Here is a 25,215-nt window from a genome sequence, read left to right on the forward strand (position 1 = left end):
TATTATTGGTACCATTTTGGGGTACATGCGACTTTTTGATCACCGTTTATCCTATTTTTTGGGAGGCCAGTTAAACAAAAAAACGCAATTCTGGCATAGTTTTATTTAGGTTTTTTTTATACAGTGTTCACCATGCGTTATAAACTACATGTTAACTTTATTCTGTGGGTCAGTACGATTCCGGCGATACCTAATTTATAGAACTTTTTTATGTTTTACAACTTTTTGCACAATAAAACTACTTTTGTAAAAATAATGTCTTTTTTCTGTCGCCAAGTTATGAGAACCATAACTTTTTCATTTTTTTGTCGACGGAGCTGTATGAGGGCTTGATTTTTTCGAGACGAGCTATAGTTTTTATAGGTACCATTTTTGGATACGTGCGACTCTGATCACTTTTTATTCCTGTATTTGTAGAGCAAAGTGACCAAAAAACAGAAACTCTGGTACAGTTTTTTACGTTTTTTTTTTACGCTATTCAACGTGTGCAATAAATAATATAATATTTTTATACCTCAGGTCATTACGGTCGCGCCGATATCAAATACGTATGGTTTATTTATTTTTTTCAATAACAAAGGACTTGATAAGTGTAATTGGATTGTGTTTTATTTTATTACTTGAAATTTTTATGGTTTTCAAACTGTTATTTTTTTCACTTTTTTTTACACTTTTTCTCAAGTCCCACTAGGGGACTTGAAGGTCGAGCTGTCAGATTTATTTTTTTCTACTTCATTACACTACCTATATAGTGCAATGTATTAGATCTGTCAGTTATTCACTGACATCAAGCCGATTAGGCTTCGCCTCCCGGCGGTGCCTAATCGGCTTCCGTAATGGCAGAGCAGGAAGCCATTGTGTCTCCTGTTGCCATAGCAGCAGTCGCCAGTCCTGATTGCCTGTCAGGGCTGGCGATCTGCTAGTAACCGCTACGATGCAGCAATCGCTTTCGATTGCTGCATCGAAGGGGTTAATGGCAGGGATCGGAGCTAGCTCCGTTTCCTGCCGTTACAGGTGGATGTCAGCTGTAACATACAAATTACAAAACGTCTGAAAATCAGGAGCTGTTTTTCCTTGAAAACAGCTCCGTATTTTCAGACGTTTTTGATTTTGTGTGTGCACATACCCTTAGGCCCCATGCACACGACCGTATTTTTGTCCACCCGTAAATACTAGCGTAAATACGGGTCCTTGGTCACACGTATTCGACCCGTATTGCACCAGTATTTTGCGGACCTGTGCCCGTAAATACGGGTCCGGTGTCACCCGTATTCCACCCGTATTTACGGGCACGTTTTCGCTGCAAAATTACACTGCAGTAATCGGCAGCCCTTCTCTCTATCAGTGCAGGATAGAGAGAAGGGACAGCCCTTTCCGTAGTAAAAGTAAAAGAAATTCATACTTACCCGGCCGTTGCCTTGGTGACGCGTCCCTCTCTTGACATCCAGTCTGACCTCCTTGGATGACGCGCAGTCCATGTGACCGCTGCAGCCAGTGATTGGCCTGAGATTGGCTGCAGTGGTCACATGGGCTGTAACATCATCCCAGGAGGCCGGACTGGAGGAAGAAGCAGGGAGTTCTGGGTAAGTATGAACGTCTTTTTTTTTTTACAACTTTATCTATATTGTGATCGGTAGCCACTGTCCCTGGTGCTGAATGAGTTACTGCCGATCGTTTTACTCTTTCAGCACCCTGGACAGTGACTATACACTGACGTCGCCTAGCAACGCTCCCGTAATTACGTGTGCACACACGTAGTCACCCGTAATTACGGGAGCCCCATAGACTTCTATGGGCCTGCCCGTGCCGTAATTACGGCCTGAAATAGGACATGTTCTATATTTTTCAATGGCACGGGCACCTTCCCGTAAGCATACGGGGAGGTCCCCGTGGCCAATAGAAGTCTATGGGCCCATAATTACGGCCCGTGATCACGGGCGTTTTTACGTTCGTGTGAATGGGGCCTAAGTTGTCGTTTACACTACATGGTGAAAGTTGAAAAAAATATAAAATATAAAAAAAAAATGGAGGAATGGCAGTTTAGTAACTGCTGAAACATTTTTCCTGTATATTATGTGGTACTTCAAAACAGTTGTATTTGAAACTAAAAATCCACCCCTACAATTAAAAAAACCCATTCACACACCACTCCATTGACAGACATTTTACAAAGTTATGGCTGTTTGATGGCTGCAAGTGAAATTCGAATATTTTTATTTAAAAAACCCAGAGAAATTTTCTGATTTTTGTCGAATGACAGTGGGCGCATTTGATCGGCTCGATAGCATGCCATCTTATGCGTCTGGACACCACCATGAGGAGGGCCATCAGTCCTATGGAGAGGCTGCTATTCACGTCGCAGTGAGTTTTTTGACAGGTATTTTGGTCTTAGTGTGTTTTTCCTTCTTGACCATATACTAAATTTCCATGATAAATATTAGTGGGTATGGTCAAGATAGGCATGTAAATACGTAATTGCTCATTTACTAATTTTATTTTCTTTCCCCCTCTCTTTACGATTTTTGTTAACTGGAGAGAGTTATACATCTCTGCACCTCCAATTCCGAGTTGGTAAATCTACCATCTCCAGAATTGTGAGGAGTACATGCCACATGATCTGGCAGCACTTACAGCCCATTTAGATGCCCAGTCTGACCCAGAGGACTTCGTTGTAGGCAGCAGCAGGCTTTCAGTCTGTGGGCAATTTCCCAAACTGCATAGGCGCCGTCAATGGGAAGCACATATGTGTGCAGCAGCCATCGCACTCAGGATCTCATTACTTAAATTACAAGAAGTACTTTTCTGTGGTCCTGATGGCGGTGGCTGATGTCTTGTATAAGTTTGTTGCTATCGAAGTCGGTGCTTATGGCAGTACTGGGGACTCCCGGGCGCTACTGACATCGGCATTTGGCCAGCGCGTGCTGATAGATCAGGTGATTCTGCTCCCTCCTAGACCTCTTCCAGGTACCACGCATCCACTCTCTTTCGTCATGGTAGGGGATGAGGCTTTTCCGCTGATGACCAACCTGCTGCGCCCATACCCACGGAGGGGACAGGATGCCTGGAGGAGAGTCTTCAACATGAGGCTAAGCCGGGCACGACGCTTTGTGGAATGCAATGCAGTTATATCCGGGCACAGTTGACATGGCCATTAAAGCTGCCTGTGTGCTCCACAACTATTTTCGCGACTATGATACTTCGGACATGGGCGTGGAGCAACAGGCAGCTTTTAGTGGCCTACCTATCAACTGTTATTTTGGCCGTGCATCCAACCATGCTCTACAGGTGAGAGATGTCTTAGCGGACTACTTCATGAGTCCCGAAGGTGCTGTGCCCCGGCAATTTTCATGCCTCAGTGAAGAGCAGCCTGTCCAGGACTGATGGTTCTCCTCATGGGTCCATCCAACGCCTTTCATCTACCAGCCTGCTAGCAACTTTCCTCTGCTGGCTTTCTGTTAAAAATCTAAGTTAAAGTGTAGCTAAACGTTTGACAAACTTCTGACATGTCATAGTAACATGTCAGAAGTTTGGATTGGTGGGGGTCCGAGCACTGAGACCCCCACCAATCAATAGAACAAAGCAGCTGAAGTGCTCATGTGAGCGCTCAGCTGCTTCGTGTCTGTTTGGCTTTTTACGGAAATAAATGTATGTGTGCAGACTCAATAGAAAGTCTATGAGCCCGTACTCCGATACATCGGTTTTCCGGAAAAAGCCGAACAGACACGAAGCGGCTGAGCGCTCACACGAGCACATAAGCTGCTTCGTTCTAGCGATTGGTGTGGGTCTCAGTGCTCGGACCCCCACTAATACAAACTTCTGACATGTCTCTATGACATGTCAGAAGTTTGTCAAACGTTTAGCTACACTTTAATATTTTGGCTTTCATTTTCAAGGCCTTGTATACCATAATGGATACAAGAACAAAGGAACGGGGAGTGGGAAAAGTAGTGTGTTACATCAATGTTAAAAATAAAAAATACTTTATTGAATAATTATTAAAAACAATGTTAGATGAAAAAATGATGACGTTGTGCCAAAGTCCCCTAGATTGGCACACTAAGACAATATTATGTCTAAATTGATTGCTTCGTTTTATTAAAGATATATGTGTCTAGCCTCCCCCTGTGTATATGCGAGGAGGCTCTGTAATAGTCCCTGATCCAGAGATTAAAGTGTTAAATATTAGCAAATGGCTGTCCCCCTCAGTATCAATGACGAGACAGTCAACCTGCATATGACACTAAAGGTTCCTCCAACGGGCTGTAATTAAAGCCCTGCGGTGGAGAAATCCCTGCATCGATACAACCATATGGGTTGTATGTGCATGTGTCCCATGCAAGTAGACACGGCACAGCAGAGTTGAGACTGTTGCGTGCTAGCTAGTCCTCTATGTATAGGCTTGACATAGCAGAGCTGTAACTGCTCCGTGAGGACAACTCTGCAGGAGGAGTAACTGATCAGATAGTGTGCACAACGTCATCATTTTTTCATCTAACATTGTTTTTAATAATTATTCAATAAAGTATTTTTTATTTTTAACATTGATGTAACACACTACTTTTCCCACTCCCCGTTCCTTTGTTCATATATCGATAATTGGTGGTGTACACCTAGTGTGAATTACTCCAACATATTATATATAAAATTGTAAGAGGGTAATACCTATCTAAATATATCATAATGGATACAAACATTATTGTATTAAAATTAAGTTTTAATTTAAATATATTTTTGTTGAAATATATCTGCTGTGGGTTTTTTTTCCTATTGTTTTGAAAGGGCTTTGCCACACGTAATGGAATTTCTGAGGCAATTCTATTGAAAGTAGTACTTTCCGATGCGGCAAAAACGCACCATTTCCTGCGTTTTTGTCTGCATAAAATGTTGCGTATTTTGCTGCATTTTTTATAATGCTAGGAAAAACGCATCAATTCAGTCCACTATCTGCAGCAGGAATTGACATGCTGCGGTCCGAAAAATACGCACGGCAGGTCAATTTCTGCTTTGAATTTTTATTCAGCGTGTGGATGAAATTTGTTAAATCCCACCCACTTTGCTGCTACTGTATTCTGTTGCGTATTTTACGTCCGCAGTTCTGGACGGAAACCACGTGTGGACAAGCCCTAAAGACGATTTTGCTAGAAGTGTCACTTCGTCTGTTGGGAATCTAGTACTCTAAATGTATGTGATGTACTAGATTCACATCAGCTGGAGTGTCCTTGTGTGGGTTTTTTTTTTTTTTAAAGAAAAAAACACATTGTTTTTGATTATAGTAACACAAATTTTATAATTTTAGTTCCCTGCTAAAGTCATGATGCATCATTCTTCAAAAATGTTTTTCTTAAAAAAGAAAAAATAAATAAATTGTGACATGTCAGAAGTTTTGATGGTTTGGGGTCCGAGAACTGAGACCCCCACCAATCAATAGATTGCTGAACAAAGCCGCAGAAGCACTCAAATGAACACTGAGCCACTTCGCTTAGTACCGGCTTTCTTTTGAAAGCCAAGCAAACTGTGTACGGTCTAAAGACTTTCTATAGAGCCCATGAGCGTCAGTGGCGCATGTTCTCTGCTACTATATTCATTCTCTATGGGACTGCGCTCGGCTATCTCCAGCATTCCCATAGAGAATGAATGTAGCATCAGCACACGAGTGACAACCGGTATATACGTTCATGGGACTCGCAACCACCCTTCTCTTGATCGGTGTGGGTCCCAGCAATGTGACCCCTAGCGATCAAATACTTGTAACCGATCCTGTGGTTATGTAATAATTTCATGTGGTTGGATAATCCATATTCATTTTTAATTTTTAATCTGAAGTGTTATGAACATATAGTTACTTAGCTGTTCACTACAGATTACAAATTAAACTAGGGATTAGGCCTTCATAAAACGGGTCCATTAATACAGCCATATAAGTTATAGTGTCATGGTCAAGCCAGAGCATTTCTGTCCCAAGTCTGACCAGGACACTCTGCGGTTATTTGGTTGCAGAAATGTACCTAAATAGAGTCGTTTTACGCTAATGGGATATGTATTCCTTTAACTTAAGTCCAAGAAAATGAACTTAAAAAAATAGACACACACACAATGTACATAAATAAAAAATTTTTTTATTACAAAATAAAATTAACATAAATGCCAAACATTGCCTTATTACCCACAAACTATAATTTACTACTATTTAAAACTATGTACTAAAAAGTGTCCACATCCACCAGAGCTAACCTAAAAATTGGTGTAATGAGGTGTGGTGGAGGGGGTTATGCCGGTAGGCTGTGGCCCACTGCTGGTAGGGGGTATGGGAAAAACTAATGAAAAAATTGGGCAACAGCAGTGGGCAGGGGAGGAGCGCGGTAAGGGGCAGGAGTGGGAAGTGGTTGGCTCTGGGTGGCGGTGGAGACCGTGCCAGAAGCTTGGCCCTGATTGGGCCCTAAAGCCTGCCAGAACTGGGTGATATGTCCTCCCAGTTTCGGTAGGGCGGGGAAGTGAGTGAAGTCTCCCGTCACGGTGATACAGTACGATATATATTGCTGTTGCCTTTCCGCTGGCATCAGGCAGCAGGAAGATGCCAATGTGTACCCTAAAAAGTCAAATTGGTTATCGCAGTCCACGCTCCGGATAAGGGACAAGGCATCACTCTCCACCTCCAACTGCCTGTCCGTTACCCGGGGGGTCCTTCTTCTACGCCCCCGAAGAAATGCAGGTAGAGGGGCGGGATCAGTGACCTGAGTGGCCACAGGGGGGGGCATCAGCATGTGAGGCTAAGAGCAGCGAGGAGACAGGTGTCTCCTCCCCCAGTGACATTTCTGTGACCACCAAGCGTCCCACCAGTTTTTCTTCCCCCTCCACTTCATGATGGGTAGATGTGGAAGGAGTGGGTTTCCTCTCCCTCTGCTGCTGTTCATCCTGTCTGGCAGGGGCCTCTGGCTCATGATAATTGCCTTGAGTTCTGTTAACAAAAAACTATGTAGTACAGCTCATTTTGAGAATACTCTGTTCATGGGTTCCCCTGATGGAAAGCTCTGACGGAACCCATGAACGGAGTCCCAACGCAGATGTGAACTCAGGCTTTCATGAAAAAAGCATTGTATACTCACTTCATGAATCAATTTTCCCACATCAATGTCCATTTGATGGTAGACTTATAGGGAAAAAAATAAATAAAAAATATATGATTTCCACATCTGTCTATATATATGGCAGATGTGAGCAGTACTGGACTTACTTTTTAAGTTTTGATGGAGGAATATAGAATTTGTATGCTTTCCTCAGGGGAGTTGTTTTCTTCCTCGTTTTTGTAGCTAAGCCAGAAATGCCAGCCCCCTTTGACAAAACCGCGTAAAAAAAAAGCGTCATAAACCGCCGCGCAAGTTCGCTGCGTTTTTTTCCATCTTCCATTGATTTCAATGGGGGTTTTGAGCCAGAAACAGTCTCAAGAAAGCTCATGTCACTTTTTTTTCCTGCGAGCGCTTTCCACTCACGGGAAAAAAACGCCTTCGACTCCCATTTGATGGTTTCCGTGTCAAAAACAGTGCCAAAATACTTTGTGTGAACAGGGCCTTAGGCTGTGTTCCCATGAAAGGGATATGCTGATTTTTAATGCTCCCATACAATATCATGCCCCATACAGAAACAGTGCACCTAAAAGGCAACAAAATAGATACTCTAGGCCGTTCCCACAACGAATGATGGAGATCACTCTGCATGCCTCCTCCAGTCTGTGCTGTGTGTGGATCACGTCACTGCAGTGCCGCTAATGGCAATTTTTACAGTGTAAATGGTGAAGCAGCATTTTTACAGGACGGTACTTGCCAACAGTCCTGGCAATTGCCATATATGGACAGTGAGGTCAGGGGCTCCTCCAGGGGAGGAATCCCCGGCTAAAGCGTCGGCAACGGTCTGGTTGGGGATTCCACTCCTAAAGGGAGCCCCAACGGCGCTTTCTACAGGGAAGGGGGTGTAACGCTATCTACAAGGGGGTGTGTGTGTGGCACCATCTACAGAGGGCACTATGGCATTATCTACAGAGGGCACTGTGACATTAACTACAGAGGCACTATATACAGAGGACACTGTGGCATGATCTACAGGGAGCACTGTGGAATTATCTATAGGGCTATGTGACACTATCTACAGGGGGCACTGTGGCACTATCTACAGTGGGCAATGTGGCATCTACAGGGGGTGTGGCATTATCTACAGTGGGCACTGTGGTACCATCTACTTTGGAGGTTCTGTGGCTCTATCTACAGGGGCTGTGTGGCACTATCTAAAGAGGGCACTATGGCACTATGTAAAAATGGGGTATGTGGCTCTAGCTACAGAGGGCACTGTGGCACTATCCACAGAGGACACTGAGGCATTATCTACAGTGGCACTGTGGCATTATCTACAGGGGGTGTGTGGCACTATCTACAGAGGGTACTATAGCAAAATCTACAAAGGGCACTGTGGCACTATCTACAGAGGGCACTGTGGCACCATCTGTAGGGGGTGCTGTGTAGCTCTATCTACAGGGGGTGTGTGGCACTATCTACAGGGGGCACAGTGGAACTATCTAAAAAGGGGCCATGTCGCACTATCTATAGGGGGCACAGTGGCAATATCTACAGGGCACAGTGTGTGGCACTATCTACAGGGGGCAGTGTGGAGCACAATCTACAAGGGGCACTGAGTGTGGCGATATCTACGCTGGTTTTTAGACTACCAGTAGTGTTCAGCACATATCACCTAGCCCTAGTGATAAAGTGAGACATCACCTGCCTGTAAACAACCGGATAACCAAAGAGATACCGGCCCCAATAGTAGTAGTTAGCCAAACTAGTGCAGAAATTTTTATTCGATTGTATGCAGAAATTTTGGGAAGAAAGCCAAGCCCCATTTGTCACACCCATGGGATAAGCCACACCCCATGAGACACACCCACCAAAGAAGCCACACCGTAAGTCTCCCTGGAAAAAAAATGCAACTGCAGGCAACTATGCCTGTGTTGCCAGAAATCAGATTTTCTCTTTACGTCTTACTCACTACAAGGACTACAGACAGAACCTGTGAAGGACCTGCTGAGGTCTGACCCAAAGGGGAGGAGCTTATCACTGAACTACAGAGTAGCCCAGGACCAGCCTGGGCTGCCTGACGTCACTTTCAACTGTATCTATGTCCTCAGGACACATCATCGTGGCTGCCTGCGCCGAGCCGTGGATTGCCCAGGCCAGAAAAAGCTTGTCCATTTGTCGTGGAACAGAGCTAGGTATGTGATTGCTTTATTACTTTAAAGGAACAGTGTCACCACCAAAAAAAATTTCATGTCAGTTTAATGTTAGTGTTTTATTAAAAACGTTTTTATTTATTTGTGTGTTACTTTTTTCTATTTTTTCACTTTTTCTTCCCTATGGGGGCTGCCATTTTTTTTTCCATTTCTGTATGTGTCGATTAACGACACATACAGACATGGAATACGGCTGCCACAGTCCCATAGGGACTGCGAACGGTTCCCGTCCCATCCACTTCTGTGTACGCCGTCTGTGTGGGAACTGCGCATGCGCCGCTCCCACACAGTCCAATTTGAAATGGGCGCCGTCCGGCGCCATTTTCCTGTGGACCGGAAGTCGCAGCCGGACAGTAAGATTACTACTTCCGGTCGCGGCTTCCGGACTTGTGCACTTGGACCAGCGGCAGCAGACGGAGCAGCAGACGGAGCGGACGGGCCGGAGGGAGCCGCGGCGGCAGGAGCAGGTAAGAGATTTCTATGTATGTTCGTGTTTGTGTGTGTTTACTACTGTATGTAAACCTACTACACTGCGTGGTAGCTCAAAAAATGGCGACACACAGTGTAGGAGGTTAGACCGTTCAATCCCCTCGTTTATCCCGGCACTAGCCAGGATAAAGGAGGGGGGGGGGATTCTCAGAGCTCACTAGAGCGAGTGCTTTTTTCCCAATTTTGCAGCAAAAAGCAATGTGGTTGCTTTACCACATGCAATGCTGCAATTTTGGGAATAGCTCCATCTAGTGACCAGCAATGGGAAATATTATAAATTAGAATCTAATTTATAATATTTCCTGACTCGTGAAAAAAATAAAAAAAATTTGAACAATGTTTAATCACCTACACACTAAATGTTTAATTAAAAAAAAATAACATGTTTTGCTGGCAACACATTCCCTTTAAGGGGCACTATTTCTGTGAGTGGAAGTACTAAGGGGGCATCATACTGTGTGGGGGCATTAAAGTGACATCACTACTGTATGGTGAAACAAAGGGTGCATCACTACTATGTGGGGAAATTAGGAGGTCAACACTACTGTGTGTGGGCACTAAGGGAGCATCATACTGTGTGGGGAGGCACTAAGGAGGCACCATATGGTGCAGGGCACTAAGAGGGCTTCACTACTCTGTGGGTACTAAAGGGGCATTTCAATTGTGAAGGAGTACTATGTGGGCATTATTACTGCATGAGGGGCACTAAGGTGGCATCCTTACAGTGTGAGGGGCACTATGGGCATTATTACTTTGAGTGGGGAACTAAGGGGACATCATCACTGTGTGGGCGCAATACTGTGTGCCGTACAGAGAGGACACTATGAAAGTGTATGGGGTATAAAGAGAGAGTACAACTGTGTTTGGCCAAAGGTGGGCACTATTGCTGTATGGGGCCAGTTACGAGGCATATTACAACATCAGGTAATAGCTGTTCGTCACTGTTGTATTTATGCACTATTTCTGTGTTGTACCATTTTTGCAGCACTAAGACACCGGTTAAGGGGGCAGCAGGATGAGAAGTTTCTGTAGTTTCCAAACTGTTTTGCATGCTGGGAGTTGTAGTTTTGCAATACCTGGAGAACCACTTCTAGTCTGAATCTGTGTAGATTTTGGGATTGTCTACAATAGTGCATCTACATATGGGGGTCATCCTTCATGTTTCATGCATCAGCATTCAGACCCTTTATGGAGCTGTCAATCCATGTGGAGGATTCTGCTTTTCTACCACTTTCTTCTACACAGACTTTAGAACATCCACAAGCTTCCGGTAAATGCCATATTCATCAACTTCATATTGCTCAGATGAACCAACTGAGAGCCAAAAGAGCACAGCACCTAAAAGATCGCTGTATCGTCTGTACTACAAAGATCGGAGAGGGCTTCGGCACCTGTACCCCAACAATACTGACTTCTGACAGGAAATTATTCACAAACATGCAAATTTGCAATAAAGCATTGAACGGGCCAAAGGTTTTTTCACCTCAAAGATTGTCTATCTGTGTCCTAAAAGTGATTGTTACTGTGGGCCCTCTTATAGACCCCAAGAAAGGAGATGTCGAGTTACTTGTTTCTGGCAGATAAGTTTTCTTGCAGGTAACTGTTTTTCATTGAGTAGGACAAATGGAAGCATGCAGCCTCAGGAAAATCTGTAGAGGTCAAAGTAGATCGTAACTAGTGAAGCCCATATTTTAAGCGGTTCAATGTGGCTGACCACAGTCATAATGTGAGACCTGCTCAAACTGAGAGAAAACACCTCTGTGTTTTACAGATGGGAGATTTTTAAATAGGTTGCCTCAGTGAGACAACCCCTTTTAATATGTCCTATTAGGGCACAGTAACATCAAAGAGCGTGTCCCCACTCGGCACCCTCCTTTAGCAGTCAGAGTGTAAAACTGCAAATAGTGGCCCTTGCTTTAGTGGAATTTATTTAAAATAACCAGCATGTAAGACTACATTGCTGCTGCATCAATTTGTCAGGCATTTCAGAAGCTTTATGCCAGGCCAGCTTCATTTAAAAAAATTGTCTGTCATGATTGAATACCTCATTTTAGAGCTGGAATATGATAGGCACCAGATATTAGATCAACGGAGATAGAGCTTGAGGCAACCAGTGAAGTCCTATAGAAGTACAGTGAAACCCTCCCCATACCAGCACCCCTTCGAAAATACCTCTTATCCCAACTGGATTTTTCAGTCACAAATTTTCCACATCATTGTAGTCTACGAATGCAGATCACCCCCTATTCCAACCAAAGACAACTTTTTTTAACAATTTTTTTTAGTGAGGAGATGAGGAGCACAAGCAAGATTTAGGGTATTGTTACAGGAGAATATTGTTCCCATCAAGACACTCTGTCTTATGACAACATAAAATATACCTGGTAAATAGATATAGTATATACACTTATTCAGTGGTGTCCTCCCATTGAGGTGGCAGTATGCTCAGAAGCCATTTGGTCATAGATTCTTATCTACTGCCTTATTAGCATTACAATGCAGTAATTCAGTACAGGAAGGAGCCATTGTAAACTGGATGTGGAGACAGCTGAGCATACTGGGAGTAGATTTACCTATACTGTACAGGTATATGGGTGGTCATAAGGCGGAGTCAATGGAATGGGTGGATTCAGGGATAGGAACATATAGGCCATGTGAAGTTCTGGGTCGCTTTCTCTTTTCCTGCCAGCCCTGGACGATCAGCACTTAACATCAGGAGCAAGCTAAGTTATATCATATGTGTCAAGCCAAAGATCCCATAGAGACGGCTCGAAACGTTGCCTGCCTGGGGTGAATAAACACACCACTTTTTTTCACCAATTTCCTTAGAGTGCTGCCTCTTCATTTTTTGGGATTTCATAAACAAGGGTTCCTAGCCTCAACCTAGGAGGCCTGCACCCACTGCTGTTGCTGTGCTGCTTTATTCTTTTTCTCATTTTATATATATATATATATATATATATATATATATATATATATATATATGCTGTTTATGCATGAGTCTCTATATGTACATGGTCAGGCGGTGTATGTGGCTTTGGTTGTAGTTGTAGTACCAGGAGACCGTATAAGGATGGTACCTGGATTTATATTATATATACATACACATTACTAGTCACATGTGCAAAGTGCCCAGGGAAGGTAGGAAAAGGAGGCAGCTGTGTGTGGTTGTGTTGTCTATGTAATGTATTGTATCTTGATGTAATGTATATTGATTTGTCACTTCTATGTTGTGAGTAAAGTATTTTTATATATTTAAAGCGTAGCTAAACTTTCGCAAAAAATCAATCAATTTAAACTGCTATTATGTCCCTCTATGTGAATACATGACTCCTAGCAATTTTTTTCACTTCAAAGTACCTTTTTTGCAGCTTTTTTTCTTGTGGAACCGTCCACATCTATTTTCTCACACTTCCTGATTCTGGCCAGTTGCTAGGGGTGTGTCTTACTGTGTGTGATGTTACGATTTGTCTGTATCTTTCATGGGCAGTGAAATCTGAGGTGATCACTACACTACTGTGAACGTGCAATGAGATATAATACTGTGAGCGAGCACTGAGCTATGCACAGCACAACACATTATATACAGAGATGTAAATATCTCTGCACAGAGTTTTTCTTTTCACTTTCCCTGGCAAGTGCAGGGAAGATAAGACAGGACAGCAGGGTGATATGGGGGGACGGACGGACGGAGCAATCCTAGTCTTATCTGATGCTAATTAGCAGCTCACATTACAGTGTCCTGAGACTCTTTGCCGGAGAGAAGGGGTAGAATCATGCAGGCACAGAGACCATTGCACACAGTCTCTTCCATGCGCTCTGCTGCTAGAGAACTGTGTAGTGTATAGAGGCAGAGAGACCTTCCTTACGTCACGATTGGGGCGTGCACATCTGACGTCAGGATGGGGCCACCACCCACCCGTACTCCTAGGCAGCAGAATTCGTACACTGATACATTCAAACTGTGTATGGATTTCTGCTGGCAACAGGAGAAATACAAGAAATAAAATGTGGTAGAAAAAAGTGTCAGAGTGGCCATTTAAATCACATATAACACAAAAAGGAGCCCAAATTCATTAATAAAGTATATTACAAAACATATTTATATTACACATGCTGCTAGAAAATAAAAAGTTGATCGAACGTTTAGTTACACTTTAAGTATCTGGGAGGGTTGTATGTTACTCCTGTGGTGTGTAAAGGACTGGAGTGTGTGCACATTGTGAACAATACAAAGTAGGCGGACTATATAGGAAACAGAGGTAAAGGACTAGGAACGGAGTAAAGGGAGATAATACAGATAGTCAAAAGCCTCCTTTAACAGGTATGTTCACACACAAAATTAAAAATGGCTGGAAATTATGGAGCTGATTTCAAGGGAAAACAGCCTCTTATTTTCAGCTGTTTTTTGTAGCTGAAAACGTTTTTTTGAGGCATGTTTTGGAGCTTCTTTATTCCTTGTGAAAAGGAAACATTTTGAGCTGAAACTACATCCTATTGGGGAAAAAAAATCAGATTTCATTTTTACAGCCCAGTTCTAATCAATTCAGCAAAAAAACTAAAGGGGTCAAAATGCTCACTATACCCCTAGATGAATTCCTTTAAGGGATGTAGTTTCCAAAATGGAGCCACTTCTCTGAGGGTTTCCACTGTACTGTTACCCAAGGTGCTCTGAAAATGCAACATGGTGCCCAGAAACCAATCCAGAAAAATTTGTGCTCCAATACTCATATGGCGGTCCTTCCATTCTGATCCCTGATGTGTGCCCCAACAGCAGATTATGACCACATGTGGGGATTGTGAAAATTAAACATTTTGAGCTAAAACTACATTTTATTAGAAAAAGTTACCATTTTTTCATTTTCACGACTCAATTTGAATAAAATCTACAACACCTGTGGGGTCAGAAGGCTCACTGCACCTCTGGATGAATTCATTGGGGATGTAGTTTCCAGATTCTGGTATTTTTGGTGGTGTTTCTTATGTTTTGGCACTTCAAGGCCTATTAAAACCTATAGTAGTGCCTGGAAAATGTCCATATGACGGAGACAGCTGATTGGTACGGGGTCAGGGTGCAGGACCCCCACCAATCAGTATCAAAAGGGGTTTCCGGGCACGGGGCGATTTTTCATACTGATGACCTTTTCAGAGGATAGGTGTTTATTAATTACCAGACAATTTTTTTTAGTTTAATTCAAAGAGCTATAACTTTTCTATTTTTTCGTCAAGTTAACTGTATGTGGACTTGTTTTTTGCGGGATGAGTTGTATTTTTTAATGGCACCATTCTGGAAAAAGTGTAGTGGGTCATTTATCGACCTTTCTACGCCAGCGTAGAAAAATCACAAAAGGGCCTATAACTTGCAATTTCCGGCGCAAATTGCGGCTTTTGATGTTTTTGTAGAACTCTCGCAAGTTTGTGGATAGGAGGCGCGGTGTCGGGGAAAGGGAGCTTGCCCACAGCCAGAAAACTGGCTGAAATTATAGTGAAAATCTACGCAAGCTACTAGCTGTATGGGGCGTAGCAAGGTAGAATAAATAAAAATAAATAAATTTGACTCACGCCTGTTTTAACCCCTTCAGGACTGAGGCTGTTTTGGCCTTCAGGACGAAGCCGATTTTTCAAATCTGACATGTGTCACTTAATGTGGTAATAACTTTGGAATGTTTTTACCTATCCAAGTGATTTTGAGATTGTTTCTAGTGACATATTGTACTATGTTAGTGAAAGAATTTGGTCGATAAATTAAAATATTTTTTGGTAAAAAAAAAGATTTGGAGAAAATTTGCAAAAATTATAATTTTTGTAAATTTAAATGTATCTGCTTGTAAAACAGATAGTAATACCACACAAAACAGTTACTAGTTAACATTTCCCATATGTCTACTTTATGTTTGCATCATTTTTTGAACATTTTATTTTTCTAGGACGTTACAAGGCTTAGAACTTTAGCAGCAATTTCTCATATTTTCAAGAAAATTTCAAAAGGCTATTTTTCAGGGACCAGTTCAGTTCTGAAGTGGCTTTGGGGGCCTTATATATTAGAAAGTCCCCATAAATCACCCCATTTTGAAAATTGCACCCCTCAAAGTATTCAAAACAGCATTCAGAAAGTGTTTTAACCCTTTAGGCTTTTCACAGGAATTAAAGCAAACTAGAGGTGAAATGTACAAATTAAATTTTTTTTTTTTGCCAAAATTAATTTGTACTACATTTGTTTCTGTACCACAGAAGGTTTTACCTGAGAAATGCAATATTTATTGCCCAGATTCTGTCGTTTTTAGAAATATCCCACATGTGGCCTTAGCGTGCTAATGGACTGAAACACAGGCCTCAGAAACAAAGGCGCACCTAGTGGATTTTGGGGCCTCCTTTATTTATAATATATTTTAGGCACCATGTCAGGTTTGAAGAGGTCTTGTGGTGCCAAAACAGTAAAGACCCTCCAAAAGTGACCCCATTTTGGAAACTACACCCCTCAAGGAATTTATCTAGGGCTATACTTAGCATTTTGAACCCACAGTTTTTTTTGCTAAATTTATTTGAATTAGTATGTGAAGATGAAAATCTACTTTTTTTCTGAAAAAAAAGTATTTTTTTAAATTTTTTACAAGGAATTAAGGAGAAAAAACACTCCAACATATGTAAAGCAATTTCTCCCAATTATAGCAATACCCCATATGTGGTAATAAAATGCTGTTTGGACCCACAGCAGGGCTCAGAACAGAGAGCACCATTTGGATTTTGGACTAGAGGGACCAAAACAGTGGAAACCCCCAAAAGTGACCCCATTTTGGAAACTACACCCCTCAAGGAATTTTTCTAGGGGTAAAGTTAGCATTTTGACTCCACAGTTGTTTTACTGAATTCATTGGAATTAGTCTGTAAAGGTAAAAATCGACTTTTTTTCTGAAAAAACGTAGACGTTTTTAATTTTTACAAGGAATAAAGGAGAAAAAGCACCCCAACTTTTGTAAAACAATCTCTCCCGATTACGTAAATATGCCATATGTGGTAATAAACTGCTAATTGTACCCACAGCGGGGCTTAGAAGGGAAGGAGCGCTATTTGGCTATTGGAGCTCAAATTTAGCTGAAATGGTTTTTAGGTGACATGTAGAATTTGCAAACCCCCTGAGAGACAAAAGCAATGGAAACCACACAAAAGTGAACCCATTTGGGAAACTACATCACTTAAGGAATTTTTCGTCAATAGAGTGGTGTAAGGGCTTATTGCGGAACGAGTTGTAGTTTTTATTGGTACCATTTTTTGGTACATACAACGTTTTGAGCACTTTTTATTCCATTTTTTGGTCGTTACAAATGTGACCAAAAAACAGCAATTTTGCAGTTTTAAATTCTTTCTTTTTCATGGCGTTCACCGTGTGAGTTAAATAATGGTATATTGTAATAGTTTGGATTTTTACAGACACAGCGATACCAATTTTGTGTATTTTTTTTTACATTACATTAGAGAAAAAAAATTAGACATTTTTTTTTTTGGACTTTAAATATTTACTACATTTTTTCACTAATAATAATTAACTTTTGTTTTTACACATTTTATTAGTCCCCCTAGGGGACTTGAACTAGCAATCAGTAGATAGCTTGTACAATACACTGCAATACTAATGTATTGCAGTATATTGTCATTTTTACAGGCTCCTGTAACAGCGCGATTGCTGTTCCTGTCCGTTAGTCCCGGGTGTCAGCTGTAATACACAGCTGACACCCGCAGTGTACGGAGCGGGCTCACCACGTGAGCCTGCTCCATATATCACCCCCCACACCACGACATGCTATTAAGTCGTGGTGCGCGAAGGGGTTAATGCGCAGCGTCTGGTGCAAAGTTAAAATTGCAATTTTCCACTGATATGCCATTTTAGTGCACTATATGTTATGTCCAGTTTGTGCCACTGAAGACAAATACCTCATAAAATATTAACTGGGTTCTCCGGTTGCCATATCTGCAGACGTATCCTGCTGTTTGGGCACGCTGTAGGGCTCAGAAGGGAGGTAGCGCAGATTTAGCTTGGTAGTAAGTTCTGTTTGGTGTTTTGCTGGTATTTCAGTTTATAATGTCGGGGCATATGTAATCTGTGCGGAGAACATCAGGGCATAATAAGAGGGTATAATAATGGGGTAAATAAATAATAATCCGCAGATATGTGGCCAGTGTCGCACTGATAAATGGTGCCCAATCTTAACTGCTTTTGGAACACTGCACATTTTGCATCTACATATTCTGAGAGCAAGAACTTCTTTATTTTTTCTTCACCGGAGCTGTGTGAGGGCTTATTTGTTGTGGGACAACTTGTAGTTTTCATTGGTACCATTTTGGGGTACATGCGATTTTTTTTATCACTTTTTATTCCATTTTTTGCCAAGCAAGGTGGCCAAAAACCATAAATTCTGACCATGTATTTTATTCTTTTTTCTTTACGGCGTTCACCCTGGGCTATAAATGACCATTTTACTTTATTCTGCGGGTCGGTACGATTACGGCAATACCATATGTATATCGTTTCTTTATGTTGTGCAGCGTTTGCGCAATAAAATCACTTATTTATAAAATAATTTTTTTTTTGTCACCATATTCTGAGAGCCATAACTTTTTTATTTTTCAGTCAAAAAAGCTGTGTAAGGGATTGTTTTTTGCGGGACGGGTTGTTGTTTTTATTGGTACTATGTTGGCATACATGCGACTTTTTGATGAAATAGTGATTCTACCATTGTTTTTTTACTTATTTTTTTGCAGTGTTCATCGTGCGGGAAAAAGAATATTATAGTTTTATAGTTAGGGTTGTTACGAATGCGGTGATACCAAATATGTGTACTTTTTTTAACGTGTTAATTTTTTTCCTATACTGCTAGAACACATTACACTGCCTACGTAGTGTTGTCATTTTGACGTGAAAGTCAGTGACGTCATCTTGATGATCAGGTACGGGGGCGGAGTGATCTGGGGTCTAATAGGTGGTGCTGGCCCTTATTTTGACCATTTCTCCCTTCTCTCACAGAATATATTCTGTCAGAGGAGAGAACTAATCGCCGCTGTTTTTACAGCAATCGCCGTTATTCGATGAATAATGGCGATCACGGACCAGGCATCAGACAAAACGGTCCTCGGTCTGTGCTTCGAGGCCTCAGCTACCTCCGTGGCAGAGTACACTGAGTTTAATCGCCTCCCGGGGGTGCTATCTTATGCCAAAGCGCCGCCGTGATAGGCGGAGATCTGGCATAAGTACCGTGAATGGCCGCCGTGAAAACACGTATAGGCTGTCATTAAGGGGTTAATCAAGTGGCACAGTATGTGGTGCTATTATATTCAAGTGGCAAAGTGGAATGCTATAATATTCAGAGAGCAGTGTGTAATACTATTATATTCAAAGGGAACAGTGTGTAGCACTATTATGTTTAGAGGGTAAAGTGGGTGGCACTATTATATTTAGGGGGCACAGTGTGTGGTGCTAATATATTTAGGGGCACAGTGTTTCAAAACTTATTTAGAGGCAGTGAGTAGCACTGCTATATTTAGGGGCACAGTGTGTGTGTGTGTGTGTGTGTGTGTGTGGCACCCTAATATTCAGGAGGCACAGCGTGTCACTTTAATATTCAGAGGGCACAGTGTGTGACACTATTATATTCAGGAGCAAAGTGTGTAGCACTATTATATTCAGGAGGCAGTGTGTAGGGCATTTGGGGGGCACAGTGTGTGCCACCCTAACAATCTGGGGCCAGTGTGTGTAGCACTATTTTATATTTAGAAGCACAGTGTATGGCACTATGAGTATTTTGTGTTAGTATAGAGAGTAAGGATGTGCTGCAAAAATGAGGAGTCAAAGAGATTGGCGGAATACTCTGCAGCAATGAGATGTGGCCGGGAGAAGTCGTGCCGGGTAGAGTACCTGTTGTTTATAATGTGATTCCCATGACTGTTTTGCTTTGATCTATATCAAAACCAAAATAGAGGTTTGTGAACACTTTGATTTCAAAGGGCAAAACTTTGCCTGTCATGGATGAAAAAAAAAAAGAAACTTCTAGTTGCTGCAGATTCCCTGGTCACCATTCACATCAATGCCCACATCCCGACATAAATTAAAATCAGCATCAAAGCACCAAAAAGCAAAATAAAATTTATTGGTGAATGTGTTATTAAACCCTCACATGACATAATCATGTTTTAAAGTGAAAAAACAATATTTTTTTGAAGAAATCAAATATCATATACACTCTTACATTTGCCCATAATACATATTATGCACCCAGAGCAGGCTTAGAGGTGTGCGATCTGTGTTCAGTTATAGTTTTATCTGTGGTGTTACATAGGATTGCATATACCCACTAAATAAACTGTACTTAGAGAGTCATCACTGTGTTAATTTTGGTGTTACATAGGACTGCAGCTAACATTTACTGCGTCATCTGTACTGTGTATATATGTGTGTCGGTGTGGGTATACATGGGTCTGTACGTGAATGTGTCTTTGTGCTTGTATATATGTGCCTTTATGTCTTTGTTCCGGTCAATGTATTTACAGTGAAGGAAATAAGTATTTGATCCCTTGCTGATTTTGTAAGTTTGCCCACTGTCAAAGTCATGAACAGTCTAGAATTTTTAGGCTAGGTTAATTTTACCAGTGAGAGATAGATTATATTAAATAAAAAACCAGAAAATCACATATATTATATATATATTTATTTGCATTGTGCACAGAGAAATAAGTATTTGATCCCCTACCAACCATTAAGAGTTCAGCCTCCTCCAGACCAGTTACACGCTCCAAATCAACTTGGTGCCTGCATTAAAGACAGCTGTCTTACATGGTCACCTGTATAAAAGACTCCTGTCCACAGACTCAATTAATCAGTCTGACTCTAACCTCTACAACATGGGCAAGACCAAAGAGCTTTCTAAGGATGTCAGGGACAAGATCATAGACCTGCACAAGGCTGGATTGGGCTACAAAACCATAAGTAAGACGCTGGGTGAGAAGGAGACAACTGTTGGTGCAATAGTAATAAAATGGAAAACATACAAAATGACTGTCAATCGACATCGATCTGGGGCTCCATGCAAAATCTCACCTCGTGGGGTATCCTTGATCCTGAGGAAGGTGAGAGCTCAGCCGAAAACTACACGGGGGGAACTTGTTAATGATCTCAAGGCAGCTGGGACCACAGTCACCAAGAAAACCATTGGTAACACATTACGCCGTAATGGATTAAAATCCTGCAGTGCCCGCAAGGTCCCCCTGCTCAAGAAGGCACATGTACAGGCCCGTCTGAAGTTTGCAAATGAACATCTGGATGATTCTGAGAGTGATTGGGAGAATGTGCTGTGGTCAGATGAGACTAAAATTGAGCTCTTTGGCATTAACTCAACTCGCCGTGTTTGGAGGAAGAGAAATGCTGCCTATGACCCAAAGAACACCGTCCCCACTGTCAAGCATGGAGGTGGAAACATTATGTTTTGGGGGTGTTTCTCTGCTAAGGGCACAGGACTACTTCACCGCATCAATGGGAGAATGGATGGAGCCATGTACCTTCAAATCCTGAGGGACAACCTCCTTCCCTCCACCAGGACATTAAAAATGGCTCATGGCTGGGTCTTCCAGCACGACAATGACCCGAAACATACAGCCAAGGCAACAAAGGAGTGGCTCAAAAAGAAGCACATTAAGGTCATGGAGTCGCCTAGCCAGTCTCCAGACCTTAATCCCATCGAAAACTTATGGAGGGAGCTGAAGATCCGAGTTGCCAAGCGACAGCCTCGAAATCTTAATGATTTACAGATGATCTGCAAAGAGGAGTGGGCCAAAATTCCATCTAACATGTGTGCAAACCTCATCATCAACTACAAAAAACGTCTGACTGCTGTGCTTGCCAACAAGGGTTTTGCCACCAAGTATTAAGTCTTGTTTGCCAAAGGGATCAAATACTTATTTATTTTTTTATATAATCTATCTCTCACTGGTAAAATTAACCTAGCCTAAAAATTCTAGACTGTTCATGACTTTGACAGTGGGCAAACTTACAAAATCAGCAAGGGATCAAATACTTATTTCCTTCACTGTATGTGCCTGTGTGTGTATATATTTTGTCGGTATATCTATATATTTACCTTTATGTATGTATAAATTCCAGGATGTGTGTATATATATTTGCCTGTTTGTCTAAATATGTGTCTTTATGTATATGCAGTATTTATGTTCCAGTATGGGCGTTTCTATAAATGTGGTAAATTTATGGTTTGGGGAGGGCAGCAATAGAGTCCCGCACAGGGCGCATTCCAACCTAAAGCCAGCCCTTTACGTACCTACACTTTTGAGAAACCTTGCAGTATATATTAGGAAATTACTGAGTATGTCACATTACGATTATTATTGTCAGGCAGTCATGCTGTATTGCTATATCGCTCCTGCAACTAAAAGGATGGGGTTACAATAATGCCATTATACTGATAAACTGTATTTAATGCCTTTCACTAATATGTTTTGTAATGTAATGCAAAAGTAGAGGTTCACTTTCATTTTTGTTGTGGATAGTGTGTGCTAACAAAAAACATAATTTTGGTAAACAAGTTTTCTAAACCCTAAAGAACGTCACCCACATTTATTTCATGGTTCAATATATTAAAACAGCAAAACCAACATGTATGTAAACTATTTTAATTGTGTGTTCACTACTGTAAATTTCTGCTAACAACAATACTGTGTATCTGCATATATACACAGTCGAGTCACATTATTATGACCACCTCCTACTTTTGACGTTGGCAGCACGTAGCCCATGAAGTGATGTGTCATGGGCTAGATTGGTGGGTATAAAAGGTGTGTGATAGGCTGTCTGAACACACATCACTCATTCTTGCCATGGGTAAAAGGGGCGATTTATCAGAGTTGCAAAAACGGATGATTGGCTTTCGGGCGGCAGTATTTCTCAAACAGCGCAGTTTGTGAACTGTTTGCATGTTGCTGGGGTGAAAGTGTATCGTTAGTGGACAAATTTTGCACCATTGGGAATAAGCGATGTGGAAACTGCGGAGCACCACGTGCCATTGATGTGAGGTGAACGTCGGCTACAAAGGTGAGCGAGGACCAAACGACACGCTACAGAGAAGCAGCTCACTGTAAAAATCCAACAGGGGGCTACCAGATGTGTGTCTAAAACAGTTCAGCGAACCCTACTGCGTATGGGGCTCCGGAGCAGATGGATGGTCTCTGCTTCTATGCTAACAAAGGTGTATCAGAAAAAAAAGCTTCAATTTGCACGGCCGTATTGGAATTGGAGCACTGATGATTGGCAAAGGGTTGCCTTCTCCAGTCACGTTTTCTGCTTCATTGAACGAATGGACATTGGCGTGTCAGGCGAGAAATATCAGAGAACAAACAACATGCAACCATTGTTGGAAGGACACAAGCTGGTAGCGGCAGCGTTATGGTCTGGGGAATTTTTTCATGGCATTCTCTGGGCCCACTCATCCATGTGGAAGGCATTTAGAACGGGTTTGGGTATGAATCCATTGTTGCAGATTAAGTCTTCCTTGGGGCAGATGGAATCTTCCAGCAAGACAATGCGACATGTCACACGGCTAGAAATGTCTGGCAGTGGTTGGAAGAGCATGATCAAGGCTTCCAAGTAGTTCCCTGGCCCCCTAATTCGCCGGACTTGAACCCAATTGACCATCCATGGGACCACCTCGATCGTCAGGTTTGCTCTATGGATCCTCCCCCCCCCCCCCACACCTCCCAGCAAATGTGGGATGCACTGCAGTCAGCACGGCTCCAGATACCTGAGACAACCTACCAGCACCTTATTGAGTCACTCCCAGCCCGTCTAGCTGCTGTCCGTGCTGCACACAGAGGTTACACTGGATATTAGCTGGCGGTCATAATAATGTGACTCGACTGTGTAGGTAATGGTTTGCTAACAGGAATGCTGGTACTGAATGGAATGTACTATAAGACTATCTGAACAGATGTAGACTTCACATGCATTTCAGGTTAAATCAGAAAGTAAATGCAAAGCTGAAATGCCATTATTAGGACAGCAATATCACAGCCACAAGACCTGCCCACTTAGTTTTACTAAACCTAACAGTGCTGTATCTAATGGCTCATGGGCCCTGGTGCAAATATTCATCTGGTCCCCCTGGTGAAACTTCCCTTCATAGCTGCGGCCCACAGTAAGGGTATGTGCACACGCTAGCTGTCATTTACGTGTGAAAAGCCAGACTGTTTTCAAGAGAAAACATCTGCCTCGTTTCACACGTAAATGCTCCTCCTCGCATTTTGCGAGGCGTCTGAGACGCTCGTAAATCTTGAGCTGTGCTTCCTTGAGTACAATGAAGAACAGCTCAAATTACGTGGCAAAGAAGTGCCCTGCACTTCTTTGCCGAGGCAGTCCATTTACGCGTCGTCTTTTGACAGCTGTCAAACGACGACGCATAAATTACAGGTCGTCTGCACAATACGTCGGCAAACCCATTCAAATGAATGGGCAGATGTTTGCCGACGTATTGTAGCCCTATTTTCAGGCGTAAAACGAGGCATAATACGCCTCTTTTACGCCTGAAAATAGGTCGTGTGAACCCAGCCTAAGGGTATGTTCACACGGAGTGTTTTCAGACTTTTTTCCGGGCCATAAACATCCCGAAAAACGGCTCAAAAATTGGGAGCAGAACGCCTCCAAACATCTGTCCATTGATTTCAATGGGAAAAAACGGCGTTCTGTTCCGATGGGGCGTTTTTTACATGGCTGTTTTTTTTAAACAGTTGCGTAAAAGAAAGGCTGCGAAAAAGAAGTGCATGTCACTTCTTCAGCGGTTTTTGGAGCAGTTTTTCATAGACTATATAGAAAGACAGCTTGAAAAACAGCCATTAAAAACACAGCGAAAAACGCGACTTTGATTAAAAACCATCTGAAATCAGAAGCGGTTTTCCCTTGAAAATAACTCCGTATTTTGAGACGTTTTTTATTTTGTATGTACATACCCTAATAGTGCCCTTTGTGCCCCCACACAGTAATAATACTCAGGTTGTGCGCCCACAGAGTGATAGCTGCCCCCTATGTATTCTTACACATAGCAATTTCCCCTTGAGGCTGGGTTCACACGACCTATTTTCAGACGTAAACGAGGCGTATTATGCTACAATATGTCGGCAAACATCTGCCCATTCATTTGAATGGGTTTGCCGACGTACTGTGCAGACAACCTGTCATTTACGCGTCGTCGTTTGACAGCTGTAAAACGACGACGCGTAAAAATACAGCCTCGTTAAAAGAAGTGCAGGACACTTATATACATTATATGCAGGACACTTCTTTCAGACGTAATTTGAACCGTTCTTCATTGAACTCAATGAAGCACAGCTCAAAATTTACGGATGTCAGAGAAGCCTTGCAAAATGCGAGGAGGAGCTTTTACGTCTGAAACGAGGCAGCCGTTTTC

The 25,215-nt window shown here is 42.2% G+C and overlaps 1 long non-coding RNA gene across 1 annotated transcript in view; it reads left to right on the forward strand.

Annotated features, from left to right (window-relative positions):
- LOC142743180 (uncharacterized) overlaps nt 1-25,215 on the forward strand; it is a 38,050-nt gene that overhangs the window by 9,148 nt on the left and 3,687 nt on the right. The gene's annotated exons all lie outside the window — the stretch shown is intronic.

This window comes from Rhinoderma darwinii, chromosome 2 (assembly GCF_050947455.1).
Source record: "Rhinoderma darwinii isolate aRhiDar2 chromosome 2, aRhiDar2.hap1, whole genome shotgun sequence".
In the NCBI taxonomy this organism is placed as follows: domain Eukaryota; kingdom Metazoa; phylum Chordata; class Amphibia; order Anura; family Rhinodermatidae; genus Rhinoderma; species Rhinoderma darwinii.